The sequence below is a fragment of the Microtus pennsylvanicus genome, chromosome 12 (assembly GCF_037038515.1).
Source record: "Microtus pennsylvanicus isolate mMicPen1 chromosome 12, mMicPen1.hap1, whole genome shotgun sequence".
NCBI lineage: Eukaryota > Metazoa > Chordata > Mammalia > Rodentia > Cricetidae > Microtus > Microtus pennsylvanicus.
The window spans coordinates 1,298,505-1,304,504 of NC_134590.1; positions in this window are offsets into that span (position 1 = coordinate 1,298,505).

The window sequence follows — 6,000 nt, forward strand, 5'->3', positions numbered from 1 at the left end:
ACTTTTTTTCTCATCTTTATAATAAATTCTAAGTTCTGTGTCCTATATGTTCAGTTCATTTCTTTCCTGAGAGATGGCCAGGGTGTAGTTGGATGCTTTGGGGCATAAGTGACCGAAAACCCAACCTAAAAGTTAATAAGAAGAGGAAACCCCATGCACTATTGAATTTTTGACAAAATCAGCAAGTCTCTTTCACCTGCTCCATGGACTTCAGCAATACCTTGTTACAAAATTCTTTTCTTGTTGGTAAAAGCAACTGACAAAAGCAACCAAAGAGGAAGGGTTTGTTTGGGATCCGAGGAGACAGTCCACGACAGGAGGCTCGTGTGGGGACAGAAGGGACAATACACAGGAGGAAGCCCGTGTGGGGTCGCAGTCCGAGGGGACAGTCCACCGCAGGAGGCTCGTGTGGGGACAAAGGGGACAGTCCACGGCAGGAGGCTCGTGTGGGGACAAAGGGGACAGTCCACGGCAAGAAGCCTGTGTGGGGTCGCAGTCAGAGGACACAGTTCATGGCAGGAGGCTCATGTGGGGTCACAGTCCGAGGGGACAGTCCACGGCAGGAGGCTCATGTGGGGTCACAGTCCGAGGACACAGTCCACGGCAGGAGGCTCGTGTGGGGTCGCAGTCAGAGGACACAGTCCACGGCAGGAAGCTCATGTGGGGTCACAGTCCGAGGGGACAGCCCACGGCAAGAAGCCCGTGTGGGGTCGCAGTCAGAGGACACAGTCCATGGCAGGAGGCTCATGTGGGGTCACAGTCCGAGGGGACAGCCCACGGCAAGAAGCCCGTGTGGGGTCGCAGTCAGAGGACACAGTCCATGGCAGGAGGCTCATGTGGGGTCACGGTCCGAGGGGACAGTCCACGGCAGGAGGCTCGTGGCAGAGGAGTGGGAGTCAAGTTTCATCCCTCAGCAGGAAACAGAGAGAGGTGACCTGCTGCTTTCTTATTTAACCCTGGACACCCACCCATGGATGCTGCTGCCCACATTTGGGGGATCTTTTGTCCTCAATTGACCCTCTTTGGAACAGCCTCACGGACACTCTAAAATCTAGCCAAAATCCTTTTCACTTTTCCATTGCCTGGTTTTCTTGTCGCACTCTATCTGCTGGTTGTTCTCCGTACAGTATTTTCTGGTTGTTCTCCGTACAGTATTTTCTGGTTGTTCTCTGTACAGTATTTTCTGGTTGTTCTCCGTACAGTATTTTCTGGTTGTTCTCTGTACAGTATTTTCTGGTTGTTCTCTGTATTTTTTGGTGTTTTGCATTGTAGATGTAGCTCAGTAGGTTGAGAGTACTTGCCCAGCACGCACATCCGGGGTCCAGCACGCACGTCCGGGGTCCAGCACGCACGTCCGGGGCCCAGCACGCACGTCCGGGGTCCAGCACGCACGTCCGGGGTCCAGCACGCACGTCCGGGGTCCAGCACGCACGTCCGGGGTCCAGCACGCACGTCCGGGATCCAGCACGCACGTCCGGGGTCCAGCACGCACGTCCGGGGTCCAGCACGCACATCCGGGGCCCAGCACGCACATCCGGGGTCCAGCACGCACGTCCAGGGTCCAGCCCTCAGCACTGCACAGACTGAGGATGATGGCGGTGTTGTGATGATCCCAACACCGGAGGGTTAGTTTGAAGCCGGCCTGGGATACACAGGAAAATGTGCCTTTCTCTAATAGCTGTAACTGCCTAGGGAGGTGTCTGATCGTTAAGGGCTGCATGCTGGTTCCTGTCTGGAAAGAGTTTTATTTTACTTGATGTTTTGGAAGTATGGACAAGACTTCCTGCTCCTTAAGATCTCTGTGTTCTGAAATTTCAGTGCTGTCCCTGCATAGAGGACGGACACACACGCCCTGACCAGATCCTTTCAGTCAGGACCATGTTAACTCTGGAAACACTGTCTTAGTTAGGGTTACTATTGCCATGATGAAACCCATAACAAAAGCAGCTTGGGGAGGAGAGGGTTTATTTGGCTTACACTTCAACACTGTAGTCCGTCAGGAAAGGAAGTCAGGACAGGAACTCAAACAGGAACCTGGAACCAGGAGCTGACGCAGATGCCATGGTTGGGTGCTGCTTACTGGTTTGCTCCCTGTGTCTTGCTTGCTCAGCCTCCTTTCTTATAAATGCAGGACCACAGGTCCAGGGGTGGCCCCACCCACCATGGGCTGGGCTCTCCCCCATCAATCACTAATTAAGAAAATGCCCTACAGGTTCCCTCCTCTCAGATGACTTTAGCTTGTGTCAAGCGGACATTAAACCAGCCAGTAAGACACCATTTTCTCTTTCTTTCCTCCCCACTCTTCCCCTTCCCCCTTTCTCCTCTCCCTCCTTCTCCTCTCTCTTCCCTCCCCTCCTCTCCCACTTCTCCCTTTAATTTTTTTTAAAGATTTATTTATTTATTATGTATACAACATTCCTTCCATGTATGTCTGCAGGCCAGAAGAGGGCACCAGATCTCATTACAGATGGCTGTGAGTCACCATGTGGTTGCTGGGAATTGAACTCAGGACCTCTGGAAGAGCAGTCAGTGCTCCTAACCTCTGAGCCATCTCTCCAGCCCCTCCCTTTAATTTTCTTAATGGGATTCCAAGACATCTGAATTACAGTGCTAATTTCCCCAGGATATTTTATCACAGCAACAGAAAAGTAGCTAATACAAGCCGGGCGGTGGTGGCACACGCCTTTAATCCCAGCACTCGGGAGGCAGAGGCAGGCGGATCTCTGTGAGTTCGAGACCAGCCTGGTCTATAAGAGCTAGTTCCAGGACAGGCTCCAAAGCCACAGAGAAACCCTGTCTCGAAAAACCAAAAAAAAAAAAAGTAGCTAATACAGAACCAAAACACACCCTTTCTTGGACCAGGCATGGTGACACGTGCCTTTAATCCCAGCACTCAGGAGGCAGAGGCAGATGGATCTCTCCTGGTTTATAGAGTTCCAGGACAGCCACGGTTACATAGTGAGACCTTTCTTTCCTCTCAGATGTTTTGGATTAGTTATTTAATGAATTGTTTGTTTCTCTGTTAACTAATACAGAAAACTGATCATCAGAACTGTGACGGCTACTGTGATTTTGTAGGACTTCAGACCTTGTTTATGGGACAAGCATGCAAGAGCCCAGTAGGCAGAGATTAATGCATGGGTCTGGTGGAAGTTCAGAAGACCAAGATGCTGACAGAGAACTGGCCTTCAAGCCATGTGTTCTGGTTACATCCTGGAGAATCCAGCTGCGTTCTGCCTGTGTCCTTCAATTTCAAGTTCAGCTCAAAATGCTGAATTCAATTTATTTTTTGACAAAATGTCTTTTTGTCCAAAGAGGATTTCATGATAGCATTGCATCTAGAATGTGCTATGGCTGTTACTCACTGCCTTTAGCCAGATTTGCAGTGAAATTTGAAATCAATAAACAGAATAGAAAGATGTAGACAATGTATAGTTTGATAAGGAAGACTGTCATTGGCAGACTGTTATTTACAAAAGGAGCACCCTGGACAAACAGGGACGTATCTTGCCTGGTTTACCCACAGGGAGGCTGCTGTAACCATGGTCCTCTGTTGCCTGGGAATATCTCATCCAAATGGCGTTGATCTGGCAGGCATGCCAAATGCATGAGTCTAGAGCCATGGAGGTTGTGCCAAGGCCCTCGGGAAACAACCAAGAAGGCCAGGCAGAATGGGCAGCCGAGCTGGTGTGATAAAACATCATTACCAAAGGCAGGCCTTCCCCACCATGACAGGCTGTACCCTCTAAAACAGTGAGCCTAATAAACCCTTGAGAAAAGGGAAATTTTAAAAGAGATCAGACTCTGAAGTGTGACTTATACTTTGGAGTTTTGTTTAGTAGCCACACAAAAACGCTAGGTTAGACACAGAGACCAAAAGCAAATGGCTGTTAAAGTGCCCCATATAGTCCTATACACTAACGTTCTAAATCGCGATACTCCACCCTTCCACGGTATCACAGAGCCTCATCCCGTCGGTGAGACAAGGATGATTAGATGTTGGGAGCAGTGAGACCCCAGATCCTGAATTTCTTGTAAGCAACTTGTTTTCCCCTGATCTGAGTGCCTACAGCTGCTCTGAGCAGGAGACCTTTAGGAGTTCCTGATGGCAGGAGAGTGGTTTCTGGTGGGTTTGGCTGGGGCGTGGTGATCTCTATATAATCTGCCGCTGAACACAATAGAGGGGCATTCTTGGGGAATTCAAGGATGACCCGTGTCCCTGTCTCTCTGTCTGTGTGTGTCTGTGTATTTTAACCTCCAGCTCCCTTGCCAGAAGCTCGCGAAGTGGGTAATAGCGCACAGAGCGCAGACACGGGGGCGCGGGCGCGGTGGGCGGCAATTAGAGGCTTGAATGTGGCCCTTATGAAGACACAAGTTCACTCCCTGGAGAGGCGCTACCGCTGTTGCCATGCGTACAGATGAGGAAACCAAGGCACAGAGAGGCGAAGCCATACTTTTCAGCGTCTACCAGTCTGGCTCAGTGCCCACCATAGGCTGCTGCCTCTCAGTTACCCCGAGAAGAGTGCAACGAGCGCATGCCTTCAGGAAAATGACAGCGGTAATGCTCATAGACCTGGGGGCGGGGCTCAGGTTTGATCCAACAGTCACTCACCTCTGGTGATGCAGCTCTTAAAACATATTTTAAAATGTATTCTTTGAGTGTGTGTATATATTTACAAATGTATATGTATATGTGTGTATATATGTATGAATATATATTTAGACAAAGTTTTTCTATGTAGCCCTGGCTGTCCTGAAACTTGCTCTGTAGACCAGGCTGGCATCAAACTCACAAAGATGCACCTGCCTCTGTCTCCCAAGTGCTGGTATCAAAGGCAGATACACGTATATTCTAATCCACTCCTTATTCTTCCCTGCCCAGCCAACTCCTCCCAGATCCCTACCTTACTGAATTCTCCTCCTAACTTCCTCTCTCTCTCTCTCTCTCTCTCTCTCTCTCTCTCTCTCTCTCTCTCTCTCTCTCTCTCACACACACACACACACAAGCCCTTCCCCCAGCAGTCTGGAATTAGGACTGACTTGATGCCTGCAGGTAGCCACAGCTGCGGTGCACAAGGATAGTCAGACATAGAAGACATTGCTTCCTGGTGATCAGTCTTAAACTTCCATGAAATTCATTATGCACAAAGAAGTGATGCTGGAGAGACCGCAGGACGCGATTTCAGATAATGCTTCAGAGTTCATAATGGCAGACGCCAGCACGGCACTGCCATAGGCAGGAATGGGCTGGAAATGAGGTCGGGACGTCGACTCTCGCTCTACAGCATCTGACCTTCAGCAGGGATGACCAAAGCATGCATAAGAAAGATGGCTATGGCTGGAGAACAAGATTAGAGGTTAAAAGCATTTTCTGTTCTCACAGAGGACCCAGGTCCAGTTCCCAGCACCCACATGGTGACTCACAACCATCTAAGGACATATGAAGTGCATATACACATGCAGGCAAAACACTACATGCATTAACTAAATCTACAAAAAAAAAAAAAAGAGGCAAGAGGACAGGAGAGAGGGAGAGGAAGGGAGGAGGAAGAGATGGTCTCTTTAACATGTTGTGCGGGGAATTCTTTATCCAAACATGTAGATGACTGATATTAGATCTCTATCTTCCACTATGAACAAAAGTCGTTTCCGAATGGGCTAAAGACCTTAACAAACTTGGAAACAATAAGACATGGGGGAAGGATTTAAGATACAGGTACTGGCAACAACTTGCTGACTAAGACTCCAGTGTCTCAGGAAGTGATTGGAAGAACTGACAGGTGGGGCCATATCAAATTAAAAGCCTCCACACAGAAAGGAAACCGCCTATATAATTTCTCAGAGGAATTCTGCCAGCCTTTTATCTGACCAGGATTAATATCCAGAACACATAAAGGACTAACAATTAAACAGCAAAAGAACAAGCAATCAATAAATGACCAATGAATTGGCAGCTCACAACGGAGTATGAATGACCAATAACTACACAGGAAAATGTCC